Source organism: Uloborus diversus, chromosome 6, assembly GCF_026930045.1.
Source record: "Uloborus diversus isolate 005 chromosome 6, Udiv.v.3.1, whole genome shotgun sequence".
NCBI lineage: Eukaryota > Metazoa > Arthropoda > Arachnida > Araneae > Uloboridae > Uloborus > Uloborus diversus.
This window is the reverse complement of record NC_072736.1, coordinates 124305267-124321759: the sequence shown is the minus strand read 5'-3', so window position 1 is coordinate 124321759 and position 16493 is coordinate 124305267.

The following is a 16493-nucleotide window of genomic DNA, read 5'->3' as shown; positions in this document are numbered from 1 at the left end:
CCCTATTCGGCGGATACCCAGGAGTTTATATATTGCACGATACATGCATAATATTCTAATTTCCATTGTCAGCTGTTGCAACTACTTTTCCCGAGATTACGAAAAGGAAGCTTACTTGCGTTTTTAGTTTATACCTCCGACAATGAAAATCTTACACAGATTTGACTAGGCTTAACCCACAAAGGAGAAAGCAGTCCCTGGCTAATGACGGCTAAAAGGGTAAGGCCTAGACAGAGCCACTTGCGTAGAATATGACGTGAGCAACTTTGAACTGTTTTACCTCTTTGGCTACTTTCTCAAATCAACGCAAGGTGGCTTAGTCAAGCTCCAGAACAAAACATTTCGAAATTTTTATGTTTTCACATCGAATTATGAAAGATATTGATTCATATTTTGGTCTTCGAAAATTTCATATTTTTCTCTGTCTATTGGAGGAAGAAAAAATATCTCCGGTGAATTATCCACGAGAGTCGACATTCTCCAATTTCTATATTTTACGTAACAAATATATACATATGAGGTAGTGAGAAGCAAAGGGATGCAAGTGGCAAAATTAAAAATTTGGAGATAACCAGTACAAATGGTAGGCGAACCGCTCCTCAGTCTTGGGGCAAGAGATTGTACTAGTAGCCCTGGTAGGTGTTGCTGTATAGCATGATTTAGAAAAAAATTTCAATGAAAGCCTATCTAGGATCTGATCTTTAAACGCGTTTTACTCGAAACTTAAAATAGTCTACTTGCATCCCTTTGCTTCTCACTGCCTCATATAATGTTTATTAGATGCGTTTTTGTTTACTGCAATGCTGATTTAGATAAAGGGGGGCAAGGAGCTTCTTCGGGCTAGCTGCTCCTTCTTTGGGGGGGGGGGGCAAGTTTTCCCCACAGAAAAGGAACAACTAGAATGTCCTTGAAACATTAAATTATAGGTTCATAACAAAATGTAAATCGTTTCAGCGTGGAATTTTAGGATGTACAATCTATATTTGCATAAAAACTCCAGAGAAATCAACATTCTTCTTCCGACTTACAGCTGTGAATTTTATAAATTACAAATTTAGAACAGGGCCACCTTCTGTTGCATCAAATACACACTGTACACAGTTAACTAAACTGAAAAGCGATATATTGCATAGACTCACCTTGTATTTTGATGAGTTTTTCAACAACTTCGGATCTTCATGCTTTCCGACTCCCTGCAGCAGTAAAGACATGAAAAAGCAAAAAGAGAAAGAAGTTTTCACAACAAAAAGTTATGTAACAGAAAAATATTCCACTAAATTTACTCAATGTGAATTTAATTAATAACAACTCATCCTTATAAAGTACTGAATGATCAAAAAATAAATAAATAAATAAATAAAAATAAAAAAAAAAGCTGCTAAAAATTTCTTAGCACTATCAATTTAGGGAGTAGGCCCAAAAACTGAGTAAATAAAGTAGAAAAAAACAATTCTAAAAATTGTATTGAGTTGTAGGACTGTTATTAAAAGTTTAAACTATCTTAAAACCATTTTATATAAAAAAAATCAAATAATTTTCATTGATACATATATTGTCCTAAACACATTGCTTAGTTTTTAAATGCGTCTCGTAGATTAAACAGATTTATGAAAAACAGCCGTCTCCAGCAAAGTCGGGCAACTTTTTAAAATATTCAATTGATGACTTAATTTCATTTTTTAACTCTCGTACCTCACCTATGAGTTGCAAACCACGAAAAAGTAGGGGAATGTGGGGAAAGTAAAGCAGTTTAGATAACTTACTTTTTTCAAAAAAAAAAAAATAAATAAATAAATAAAGTAAATAAAAAAAAAAAAATTGGAAATTTGTTCAGTAAAAAAAATGTACATCAAGAAAGAACAATGCATTTTATAATAAAACGTGCAATGAAACATTTTTCTTTTTTGGCAGTATGTTCGTACGTCAAAAAAAAAAAAAAAAAAGGAATTTTTTCATTTTTTTATGGGGCAAAGTGAAAAATTACTTTCTTTTGAACATTAAAGATAGTTTTGATTTAATAAATGAGTAAATAAAACTGTATAAATAAATGAAAATAAAATAAAACAATAAACGAATACATAAATAAAATAAAATATGTAATAAATAAAATGTGAGAAAAAATAAATGAGTGAATAAAATAGTGACTGAAAAAGTAAATAAATAAGGGAATTATTAAGTGAGAGATTGCAAATGAACTAATTAATTAAGGAATACGTAAGTAATTTGATGAAAGACTGAATAAGTAAATGGCTATTTCACTTTGCCTTAAATGCACTTGACTAACTCTATAATCATTCAAAATACAAGTAAGATTAATATTAAACAAATTAATACTGCACTGACTATTAGGAGATCTCAATTAATAATTAAAATGCTAATAACTTTATCATTTCATAATACCAAAAATATATGTTTTTTGACTTACAGCAAACAATGACAATAAGAGTATCAAATTTTGAAAATTGCTCCCATTATATTTTTTGACTTTCGAAGGTTTTTTTTTTTTTTTTTTGACTGGAATAGCCTACAAATATTACTGCATTGTTAAAATATTACTGGATAGTTGCTCTGAAAACAAAGTATTACATCATTCCAAAGTATTATACATTAAAATGCAGTAGCATTTCTACTATCCGAAATCTTACTACACGAATCTGATTATCCGAACCGCTTTCAGAATGTATAAAAAAACGAGCTAATGTGTGCATCACATGACTTTCTTTTACACCAATTTCATGTTATTTCCCTATTATTGGCAATTTTAATGTGATTTAATATAAAACTCTAATTATCACCAACAGTGCCAAAATTAAAACCATATTTTAAAAAAAAATCGCCAAATTTGTCGTTAAGTTGGCGACAAAACTTGGCGACCAAAAGACTGGCGATATATCGCCTAGTGTCCGCCAAGTAATAACACCACTTAAGTTTGCATCGAAATTAATGATTTTCCCCCAAAAAGGTGCAAAAGACCCCTTTAGAAACACTTGAATGCAACCAAAAGGAGAGGTGCGCAATTAGACCTCACTAGGAGTCTATGTACCAAATTTCAACTTTCTAGGACGTATCATTCTTGAGTTATGCGACATACATACGCAACATACATACGGACCTTACGAGAAAATTCGCTGTAATAAGTCGGGGATATTCAAAATGGATATTTCGGGTGTCTGTACGTTCTTAGGCACTTGTATATGTGTGGTCGGGTTGAAAAAAAAAACTCAACATTCATTCGGGGGTATTAAAAATGGAAGATAGGGCCGATTTTTGAGTGAAATTTTTTTCGCGAATACAATACTTCCTTTTTTAGCCTACTTCCCCAGTAAAAGTCAGAAAAAGAAGAAAAAAGCATGAAAGAAGGCTTAATGCATCTTAAAAATATCCCGAAAAACAAAAAAAAAAAGTCAAAAATAAATAAAATAGTTAGACAAATATTGAAAAATTAAAAATTGGAAAGTAGGGTATTGAGATGGGGAAAAATTTCTGTCGGTCTGTCGATCCCCCCCCCCCCCCCCCCCCCTTAATAACTTTTGAATGAATAGTCCGATTAGAACAAACGTTTTTTGTTCGAAAGAGCTCGGCGAGGACACCTCATTCCCATATTTCACTTTTTGATTCGAACTATTTTTTGTTCAATTTTGAACAGTTCAAAAAAACATAACATTAGCGACTACGGGGAAATTCAAGACAATTGAGAACTGTGCGTCGAATTTGCTTCAAACTTTGTAGGAAAAAGCTTTTGATGAAAAACTTGTACATAAAATATCTTTTTGATTTTAACAATTTTCCGTTCAATTTTGACCGGTTCAAATCCCTTAACATTAGCGCCTATGGGGAAACTGAAAGTCAATGTAGATTCCGTACTTGAAGGCGGATTTTTTTCAAACAAATTTCGTTGGAAATAGCTCTTGACGCCAAACTCCAGACTTCGACTCAGAGAATTTAGGAGCACTTGACTCCGACTCCTATGCCCAACAATTAATCGGACTCCGACTCCCCGACTTCGACTCTGACTTCGTAGCTTTGGCAAAAATTTATACACGGAGGACAAATGACTGACTCCGATTCTTAGATATTCGACTCCGACTCCTGTACCCCAAAATGAGATTGACTCCGACTCCGCAGCTATGGTTTTGACTGTGAAATAATTATTGTTGATCTGACTTATTTTTATTTTTACGCTAAAGTTTTAATTTAGGTATTCAGTTTTCGGCGAATAAACTCGAAGTCATTTACTAGTAGAAGTCATTTACTAAACTATAAGTTACGTTTCTACATAAAGATATGCGCAGACGATTTTTTTTTTTGACAATGAAAATTATTTCTTTAAGTTGACATTTTATTGTTTTTATTTATTTTGGTAAGCGCATTAATTCATTTAAAAAGTTGTTTTTTGCAACAGGGGAAAAAGAAACGATTTTTTTTGTTGATATGATGTTACTATTTTAATGAGCTTATTAATTTTAATTATTTTTTCGTTTTATTAGCTGCTTTGTTTAAAAGTTGCTGCTTTTTTTTTACGCATTTAATTTTTTTAGATGAGTGAGGAATATTTTATTCCTAGAAAACAAGTTAAAGTATTTTTAAAATATGTTTGAAAAAAATTGGCGATTTTAGCTATTTTTGAGAATATTGATCAGGTACAAGAAAGTAGTATGGGTATACGGGAAATTAGGCTCGTCTAGTTCTAGACAGAACTTCTTGTTGAAAAAGGAATTAAAAAGCCTAAAACGTACCGTGATTCCCAAAATAATGATTCTGTCTTCGCGTTATTTCACACGGGAGGCTAGTCATACTGGCTCGAGCTACTTAGAAAGCAATGACTTATTGAAAGTACGACACGTACATAATGTACGGCACTTGTTAATACACTTTACATGTAAAAGTATCTTCATTTGATAATTTAAAGGTTTTTTTCCTTTAAAAATAGCTTTTTGTTCTCCCAGTTTCAAAGTAACATACAATAATAATTTAAAGTAGATCGTTATTCGGATATAGCCAATTATCCGAATTTTTGATTATCCAAATGGGGTTCGATCCCAATTAATTCGGATAATTGGAGTTCTACTGTATATGCTCATATGCAGAAGAAGTTATATAGTTGGAAGTTAGAATTCTTAAAAGATAGTTTTACGGCTTTTTGCTTCTTATTGAATTTTTAGATACTTTCATGCACCCGTCAAGTACGGTAAATGAAGAGGGAAATACATTCAATTCTTAATGAAGCTGCATATTTTAGTTAGCGCCAAAAATTTTAAACTGCGATTACAGTAACTAAATGAACAAGTAAACAAAACTACATCATAAAAGCCTTTAGGGTCAAAGGAATAGCATTTTAAATATTTACACCTTGTTTTTTGCGAACTGAGGAAGGAACGACAGTTTATCTTTTACATGTATTCATAATAGAAATGTTGACTAAATTCAACACTGGTTCTACGGGAAGCTCGCCAAATATCACATGACACTGGTTTTGGCATTTAATTTGAGCACAAATTCGACGCCAACGATGATGCATCACTAGTTGGTCGCCAACTAATGACTTCGCTTCAGTTTGCATTATGCAAAAAATTACTTTAAACAAGCAATGCTTGGCCAGAAAACGAGTAAAAATTTTCTTTTAGAACATCAGATTTCAACTAAAAACGGAGATGCATATCTAGCCGTTGTACAGATTCTACATATGAAACCGCATCCTAGTTTAACCGTTTACGCAAGGTACATTTTTCATGTACAGACAACGTCACAAAACTCGCTAAAATAGAGGCGGGATTGTCGAAATCGATATTGGGTTGCCAGTACATTCAGGTGCGTCACAAACTAAAATTTTTGGGAGGAGGGAGATTCTCAAATTATCAAAAAGATACACCGAATTTTATCGCACGTAAAAACAAAAGCATGCGCACACAACTGCATCTGACAAGAAACATTAGGTATCTTTACTAATAATAAAGCTATAAGTCTCTCTGTCTGGATCTCTGTGATGCGCAAAGCGCCTAGACCGTTCGCCCGATTTTCATGAAATTTGGCACAAAATGAGTTTGTAGCGTGGGAATGTGAACCTCAAAGCGATTTTTCAAAAATTCGATTTTGTTCTTTTTCTATTCCAATTTTAAGAAAATTTTATCAAATTATGACAACTTGGAATAGTAAATCACGAAATTATCATAACGTGGAACCGTAACATGGGCAAGCCAATTGGTGAGAAATGAACCATACATTATTTGTAAATATGCAGGCGAACCAAAAGAACTTTTAATTTTCTACTACGGGCAAAACTGTGCGGAAGCAATAGTCAAAAATAAAACAGTAAGGACTGCCAACTACAATATTGCAATTTTCTCTTCAAATTTGTGGCCGTCAGCTAAAATTGATAGAATTAGAAAAAATTTTGGGAGATAACTGTGACTTCTCGTAATCTCCCATCCTATCATCATTAGTTTGCCTATTCTTACAGATGAACATGACGAAAAGCTATTTTAATAGCTTTTAACAGACGAAACTGATTTAGAGGAGATTAATGTGAATATTTATTAGCAAATTATTCCAACTAAATACTAATTAATTTAAATTAGGAAACAAGAGCGAAGGGATTTATTATAATCTTCATATGCTCCGCTTGTACACTATAGTTTCAGAGATACAGTTCAAGAAATTAAACATTGAACTAAACTGATTATTCTACAGGGTTGTTCGGAAAGTAATTTTTTTCCCGACAGTACTTTAAACCTATGCTATTCAAATGGTCATAAACAATTCAATTTAAAACATTTAATCTTTTAACAATCACTGGTGTTGCCATTTACCGTTGTACAACTATCATTTTCTTTGTTTCTTGATTAGCTATAAATGGCCTTCCAGAACGAAGTGTCTTTTCAACATCAAAATGGGGTCGTTTCCAAAATTTTAAAATTATTTTTTTTCTGAAAGAGTATGCTTAAAAACATAGGCTCTGACCATTTTTTAAATTATTTGTTTAAGGCCGAATCAAAGGCTTGCGAATTAGCTTTCGTACTGGCCTGGCATACTGTCAATATATGTTCTTCTACATCAGCTATTTTTTTTAGTATGTCGAACAGAAGTTTTACCTTTCCGATAACAAAAAGTCAAAGACGCAGAAAGTTGTTTTCAATTGATTTATTTGAAAAATCACCCAACCAAAAAGTACTGCGAAGATTCAAATGGACTTTTTTTTTTACAAGTAAGCTTTGCTACATTAGATTTCAAAATATATCTCGATTCTACGCCATAGGTGTGAAGTTTGGCGGGAAAATGTACAATGAAATCCTGTCGAAAAAAAAACGAAATTGCTTTCCAAAAAACTTAGTAACATTCCTTACTCACACAGAATGATGTAAAATACATCACTGGGTGTGAATAAGGATTTAATTTTGAGGGTTTACACCCAAAGTACATAACCGAGTAAAATCCTAAAATGGATATTTATTTTACAGCGAACTCTTTTCACACGAAATACCAACATTCGTGTGTAATGATATTGCAATATGTATAGTATATTGAATACAAAACAATTTCAATATTTGCATCCTTTTTACAAAATTTTATATTTAAACACTTAAAAGAATAAATCGGGAAACAAACATTATACAACATCATACATTTTTCATGCAAAACTTGATTTAAATACCTGCCCTTTTTAGACTACTTTCCTAGTAAAAGTTTTTAAAAAAAAAGAGAAAAGAGCATGAAAATAGGCTTAATCTTAATAATATCGCTGAAATTTTTTTCAAAAATAAGTATCTGACGAATGGTCCGATTCGAACAATTTTTTTTTTTTTGTTCGAAAGATCTTGGCGAGGACACCTCACTCCGATATTTCATCTTTTGATTCGAACAATTTTAAGTTCAATTTTGAACGGTTCAAATCCCTTAACATTAGTGCCTAGGGGAAACTAGATGTCAACATAGATCCTGAAGTTAAAAGAAATTTTGTAGGAAATAGCGCTTGATGACCAACTCCCGAATCCGACTACTAGAATTTTAGAGCCATCGACTCCGACTCCTGTACCCGAAAAGTAGTGGGCTCCGACTCCTTAACTCCGACTCTGGCTTCGCAGTATTGGCAAAAATTTAGACACGGCGGGAAAATGTCTGGCTCCATCTCTTGGAAACTAAAAATCTTCGACTCCGAATCTTTTTTCCCAAAATAAGTCCGACTACGCAAACACTGGCCGAGTTGTGGACTTCGTGAGAAAGTGACAGATTCCGACTCGGAGACCTTGAGTTGAAAACCTTATTCGACTCCCGACTGACTCTTTAACCCCAAAATGAGATCGACTCCGACTACGCAGCCATGGTCTTGACTATACAATAATTATTGTTGAAATTTGATTTTAATTTCACGCTTAAAGTTTTAATTTATGTATTCAGTTTTTGAAGGAGAAATTCGGAGTCCTTCATGTTTTAATATAAATATAAGTGCAGACGATTTTTTTTTTCATAATAAAAAATATTTCTTTAAGTTAACATTTTATTGGTTTTTATTTTAAAGTACATTTTTTTAAAATTATTTTTGGGAAACAAGGGGAAAAACGAACGATATTTGTTTTGACATTGTATGTATTTATTTTAATGGGCTTATTTTTCATTTTTTTTCTTTTTCCAGTCGTCAAAAGATTTTTTCAATGCAAAATAATGTTTTGGCTGCTTTGTTTAAAAGTTGCTACATCTTGATTTGTTCTGTTATTTATTTTTTACGCATCTATTTTCTCAGATGAGGAAGGAATATTTTATTTCTGGAAATCAGATTAAAATTTTAAAAAGCTTCATTTGAATTTATTTGCCATTTTAACTAATTTTGAGAACATTTTTCAGATACTAGTAGACGTGAAAGTAGGCTCGTTTAGTTCTGAACAGAATTTGTTTAGTAATAATATAATTTCCCGCTTTAAAAATAAGAACAGTTGTGATCAATTCAAAAGGAAGGAATGTTAATTATGACTTAAAATACGGAAGACAATTGATAGTAGAATTCAGAATCAAGAATAGCAAGAATTAAGTTGCGATGCTATTTCAAAGTCCTTAAAAACATTGCAGAAACACGGTTTAAAAGTTGCACCTTAACTTAAAATGTTTTTTTCTGAAAGAAATAAATGAAAAATTTAACGAGCTTTTGCTCACTTTAAGGCAAAACAATGAATTCTTTCAAACATTTCAGAGTCATAGTTTAATTTTGAATAGCCATTTGAAATGTACAAGTTATAGTTAGTTTTTTGACTAAGAAATTCTTCACTTATGAATAATTGCTCAATTTTTTGTGCAACAGATTTTTCATTTATTTCTAGTTTTTATTTCTTTTGCTTTGACTCCCCATTCGTAATGTAGCTGCTTCCGATTATAGAATAGATATTTGAGCTTAGCGCCACTCTGATTTTTTAAAAACTTATTTTCTAAAAATATTACTGGAAAATGCTGAAAGTTCTTTCTTTTGCACTAGATGTACTTATAACGTGCTAAGATACTTTAACACTTGTTCCTCACAAACTTCTCCACCATCCTAGTTAACCCATGCTCTCCTAATTTTCCCACAATCTTATGATGAATAACCCTCCAATGTCTTCAGCTAAACACTAATTTCAAATGAAACAAACGGAAACCATCACGTAGGTAGATTGTTTCAGACTATTTCCTTGCATCATTGGATTTAAGATCTGTAAGGTGAATTGAGCAACCAACAATTTATCAGACTGCAAGTGAATTGAATCGCAATTTTTCAAATAATTTCATTAAAGTTTAACCAATAGTATAAAATGTAAAACTACATATATATATAAAAGTTTCTCATTTAATCATCTCTTTCCAAAATACCCACCCGATCTACAGTGTTCGCACCTGCTGTTGAGATTATTAAATAATTTGACGGTTTCACCATGCATGCTTTCAATTAAGTCATCTGTTCTGTTTGTACTACACTAAGAAAAGATCGATATTTTACTAATTAAATTTTATTACTACTGTTTAATTTTACCGTCAAACCGTGAAAAAATAAGTTAAATTCTTCAATGTGTATCAGTTGTAATATCTATGCCGAGAATAAACACCCAAACATCAAGAGCACACCGCACGTACACTACGATGTGCTCACGTAAAAAAGTGACCGATGCAATCTTGATAAAGTTATGAACCTCTTCGCACTTATATTGTATTGTAATTAAAAATTAAAATAAGAGAATATATTGTACCCTCTAATTTCCAATACTTTGGTGTAAATTTTGCCCCGTTAAGGTTGTTGCCTATGAAAAAAACATGGTTTTAATATTTTTAAGTGTTCTATCGAGGTGCAAAATGTTATTCCAATCGGCGATTCACACTTGGGTAGGGTATACCTCTAATTATTATCAATAATTTTGTATTATCACAGAACATACGGGTGTAACAAAGAAACAAATCTTCTCATTGGTTTTTCGAACACATCACGCGAATGACTGCGTTGAGTTTTTCTCTTCCTTCTGCCGGGGTCTACTCCTGACATATCTTCAGGAGCAACGGGTTGATCCAGCAACCATACATACATCTTCATTTCACTCCTCAAGGGGCCACAGTACCTGTCGTTGTGACCTAACCTGTTACGGCACCCTCGAGGCTTTTTATTGGACAGTTGCAACATATATTTACACAAAAAAAGAAGACATTTACAACATATAGTTACACAAAACCCATATATCAACTGCAGAATATTCATATGGTTCATGCATTAAGCTAACCAAAACTTGAAAATTAAGTAATTTAAGTAAGAATTACCGACTAAATTTCCCGTCGAAGTTTTATTTTTTCTTTGTAACTCACTGTAAATCATCTGCCTTGGACTCCCGCCCGGAATAAGTCCAGACCGTCATTATCCAAGTTGCTCAAAGATTGAGCTAAAGGCACTTAATACAATTTTTAAAATCTTACAATAAAACAAAGCAGTAAAATGCAAAACAAATTATAATGCACACAAACAAAAACTATTGAAACAGGAATTTTCTACTATGTAAGTACATATTAATAAAACATACATAGAAAATATCAAATCCAAATAAAACAAAATAGTTATAAATACAAAGAGCTCGAAATTCATTAAGTATACTAAAACAAACCAAAGCGATGAAAACATATTTCCCAAAATATATTTAACTCGTGTTATATATCTCATTATCTATTATTTAATCCATTACTAGAACAATTTTTGGTGTTTTTATCTTCTTTAATTATGTTTTACATTATTATTATTATTTATATTTATGCAGAGCTATACTTCATCTGACTTGGACTCCCGCCCGGAACAAGTCCAGACCTTCATTATCCAAGTTGCTCAGAGACGGCACTGACAATGCCATAATGACTATTTACAGTAACATTAATAAAGTATGAATAGCAGCAATCAAATTTAAATAAAGCAGAGTTAAAATGTAACTAACGCGAGATTTCAAAAAAATAAATAAATACATAAATAAATAAATAAAATAAAAAAATGCAATAAAAAGAGTTTTAAAATAAATTAAAAAAAATCCATTATGTGTTTTTCAATCAATTAATACAATAGTATTTATATATTTTTAAAATTATTTTCCTTTTGTGGTGCTCATGATGTGTCATCTGACTTGGATTCCCGCCCAAAACGAGTCCAGACCTTCATCCAAGTTGCTCAGAGACTAAAAAAGAGCCACTTACAGCAATATATGTTAAAAAATTACAACGCGTGTATAAAAAAACTCTTTTAAAGAGAGCAGAACTATTATGTTTTAGTCTTTATTTTGTATTAAAAAAATATTGAACTTGCTTATTTATTTTTTTTTTTTTTTGTATTGCCCATTATTAGTCATCTGACTTGAACTCCCGCCCGGAACAAGTCCGGACCTTCATCCAAGTTCCTCAGAGACTAAGACAGAGCAACTTACAACAATACGAAACAAATTACAGTACGCAAACACACAAAAAAAAAAACTCCTTGAAAGATAAAATTATTCTTTGGTAGTTTTTCTTTTGTGTTAAAAAATACTGAATTTGGATACCTAATTTTTTTTTTTTTGTAATATCCATTAGTAGTCATCTGACTTGGACTCCCGTCCAGCACAAGGCCAGACTTTCATTGTCCAAGTTGCTCAGAGACCCACATTAAGGCACAGACAGCAAAGCATTAGATAAGGCATCTGAAACACTAAACAGAAAAGCAGTTTGATTTTCCTTGAGAAATTACCTAAATATTTTAAGAACATATACAACTAAAAAGTACACAGCTTCGTAAAAACTGTTTACAAAATGTAATACAATAAAAAACAACTTATGTGAAAAGTGGGACCATACAATTCTTAAACTAATTGTTTATAAGACACCGCACTCGGCAGAACAAATAGATCAAACAAGAGCCTAACTACAATGACTTCTAAAATATTTCAATGCATTTTAAAATCTTGCAAATAAGATTTCGCACAACTACATCAAAACCAGTACTACATCACAAGTATTCAAAGTTTTGGCTTTATAACAGGAACAAAAGTAAAATTTTTAAGATCCAAAGAATCTTAAGATCACTTAAAGTGCTCATAATTTACATGTACGGTCTAATCTATGCGTTTTAACGCAAACTTAGTTTTTGTAAATTTATAGAAACTATCTCAAATTTTATTATAAGAAATGAAATTAAAAATTGATGACTTAATTGAATATGAACAGTAATTTTTTCTTCAAACAAGCAATTCATTCCTTTTAAAAAAAAGTTAATGAAAAATAGAAAAGAAAAATTCTAATGCCAAGAGAAGAAAATTCATTTCTTTCCTTAGCATGAATGTACTGGTTTAACAACGCACCAGATTTCAATTTTGAATTGTTTGGCTTTTTGCTTGTTCAGAAAAAGAAATTTCGTTTCTGGTTTAAAGTTTTTAAAAAAAGTTCTACATAACATTGGTTTGGCAGACCGTACAATTCTAAAAGCTGCTCAAACAGGCAGTGTATCATTAGATGTGCAGCGTTTGTTTTTCTATGAGTAAATGAACAGAGCATTTCATTTTTTAGAATTAAAAAACAACCAATCTTACATACTGATGGTTTTATGACACTGACAATTGCCAAAACTTAGGAATCAAACCATTACACAGAGCTCACAATTTACATGTACGGTCTGATCGATGAGTTATTTGAAAAAAAGAAAAAAATTCTATCTTATGCTTTAGAATTATTTCAAATTTTAAGGAATAAAAAAGACAAATAGTTGATTGTTTAATTTAAGATGATTAGTTTTTTCTTCTTCAAACAAACACATATTGTTTCATTCCCTTTCTTAAAAAAAAACAGAAAAAAAACTAATGAAAAATAGAAAAGAAAAATTCTAATGCCAAGAGAAGAAAATTCATTTCTTTCCTTAGCATGAATGTACTGGTTTAACAACGCACCAGATTTCAATTTTGAATTGTTTGGCTTTTTGCTTGTTCAGAAAAAGAAATTTCGTTTCTGGTTTAAAGTTTTTAAAAAAAGTTCTACATAACATTGGTTTGGCAGACCGTACAATTCTAAAAGCTGCTCAAACAGGCAGTGTATCATTAGATGTGCAGCGTTTGTTTTTCTATGAGTAAATGAACAGAGCATTTCATTTTTTAGAATTAAAAAACAACCAATCTTACATACTGATGGTTTTATGACACTGACAATTGCCAAAACTTAGGAATCAAACCATTACACAGAGCTCACAATTTACATGTACGGTCTGATCGATGAGTTATTTGAAAAAAAGAAAAAAATTCTATCTTATGCTTTAGAATTATTTCAAATTTTAAGGAATAAAAAAGACAAATAGTTGATTGTTTAATTTAAGATGATTAGTTTTTTCTTCTTCAAACAAACACATATTGTTTCATTCCCTTTCTTAAAAAAAAACAGAAAAAAAAAACTAATGAAAAATAGAAAAGTAAAATTCTCATGCCAAGAGAGGAAAATTCATTTCTTTCCTTAGCATGAATGTACTGGTTTAACAACGCACCAGATTTCAATTTTTAATTTCTTTGGCTTTTTGCTTGTTCAGAAAAAGAAATTTCGTTTCTGGCTTAAAGTTTTAAAAAAAGTTCTACATAACATTGGTTTGGCAGACCGTACAATTCTAAAAGCTGCTCCAACAGGCAGTGTATCATTAGATGTGCAGCGTTTGTTTGTCTATGAGTAAATGAACAGAGCATTTCATTTTTTAGAATTACAAAACAACCAATTTTACATACTGATGGCTTTATGAAACTGACAATTGCCAAAACTTAGGAATCAAACCATTAAACAGAGCTCACAATTTACATGTACGGTCTGATCGATGAGTTTTTTGAAAAAAAAAAAATTCTATCTTATGCATTAGAATTATTTCAAATTTTAAGGAATAAAAAAGACAAATAGTTGATTATTTAATTTAAGATGATTAGTTTTTTCTTCTTCAAACAAGCACATATTGTTTCATTCCCTTTAAAAAAAAACAGAAAAAAATTAATGAAAAATAGAAAAGTAAAATTCTCATGCCAAGAGAAGAAAATTCATTTCTTTCCTTAGCATGAATGTACTGGTTTAACAACGCACCAGATTTCAATTTTGAATTTTGATTTGTTTGGCTTTTTGCTTGTTTAGAAAAAGAAATTTCGTTTCTGGTTTAAAGTTTTTAAAAAAAGTTCTACATAACATTGGTTTGGCAGACCGTAAAATTCTAAAAGCTGCTCAAACAGGCAGTGTATCATTAGATGTGCAACGTTTGTTTTTCTATGAGTAAATGAACAGAGCATTTCATTTTTTAGAATTAAAAAACAACCAATCTTACATACTGATGGTTTTATGACACTGACAATTGCCAAAACTTAGGAATCAAACCATTAAACAGAGCTCACAATTGACATGTACGGTCTGATCGATGAGTTATTTGAAAAAAAAAATCTCTCTTATGCTTTAGAATTATTTCAAATTTTAAGGAATAAAAAAGACATAAATAGTTGATTATTTAATTTAAGATGATTAGTTTTTTCTTCTTCAAACAAGCACATATTGTTTCATTCCCTTTAAAAAAAACAGAAAAAAATTAATGAAAAATAGAAAAGTAAAATTCTCATGCCAAGAGAAGAAAATTCATTTCTTTTCTTAGCATGAATGTACTGGTTTAACAACGCACCAGATTTCAATTTTGAATTTTGATTTGTTATGCTTTTTGCTTGTTCAGAAAAAGAAATTTCGTTTCTGGTTTAAAGTTTTAAAAAAAAGTTCTACATAACATTGGTTTGGCAGACCGTACAATTCTAAAAGCTGCTCAGACAGGAAGTGTATCATTAGATGTGCAGCGTCTGTTTTTCTATGAGTAAATGAACAGAGCATTTCATTTTTTAGAATTAAAAAACAACCAATCTTACATACTGATGGCTTTATGACACTGACAATTGCCAAAACTTAGGAATCAAACCATTAAACAGAGCTCACAATTTACATGTACGGTCTGATCGATGAGTTATTTGAAAAAAAAAAATCTCTCTTATGCTTTAGAATTATTTCAAATTTTAAGGAATAAAAAAGACATAAATAGTTGATTATTTAATTTAAGATGATTAGTTTTTTCTTCTTCAAACAAGCACATATTGTTTCATTCCCTTTAAAAAAAAGAAAAAAAAAGAAAAATAGAAAAGTAAAATTCATATGCCAAGAGAAGAAAATTCATTTCTTTCCTTAGCATGAATGTACTGGTTTAACAACGCACCAGATTTCAATTTTGAATTTTGATTTATCTTGCTTGTTGAGAAAAAGAAATTACATCCCTGGTTTAAAGTTTTTAAACAAAGTTCCACATATTATTGGTTTGGCAGACCGTACAATTCTGAAATCTGATCAAACACGCAGTGTATCATTAGGTGTACAGCGTTTGTTCTATGAGTAAATGAAAGAGCATTTCATTTCACTCCTCGAGGGGTCACAGTACCTGTCATTGTTGTGACCTAACCTGTTACGGCGGACTCGAGGCTTTTTATTGAACAATTACAACAAATAGTTACACAAAAACAGAACACATTTACAACATATAGTTTCACAAAACCCATATATAAACTGCAGAATATTCATATGGTTCATGCATTAAGCTAACCAAAACTTGAAAATTAAGTAATTTAATTAAGAATTACTGGCTAAATTTCCGTCAAAGTTTTTTTTTCTTTGTCGCTTAATGTAAGTCATCTGACTTGGACTCCCGCCCGGAACAAGTCCAGACCTTCATTATCCAAGTTGCTCAGAAACTATGATAAAGGCACATAATACAAGTTTTAAAATATTACACTAAGACAAAGCAGTAAAATGCAAAACAAATTATAATGAACACAAACAAAAATTATTGAAACAGGATTTTTCTGCTATATAAGTTTATATTAATAAAACATAAATAGAAAATATCAATTCCAAATAAAACAAAATAGTTACAAATACAAAGAGCTCGAAATTCCTTAAGTATACTAAAATAAACCAAAGCGATGAAAACATATTTTACAAAATATATT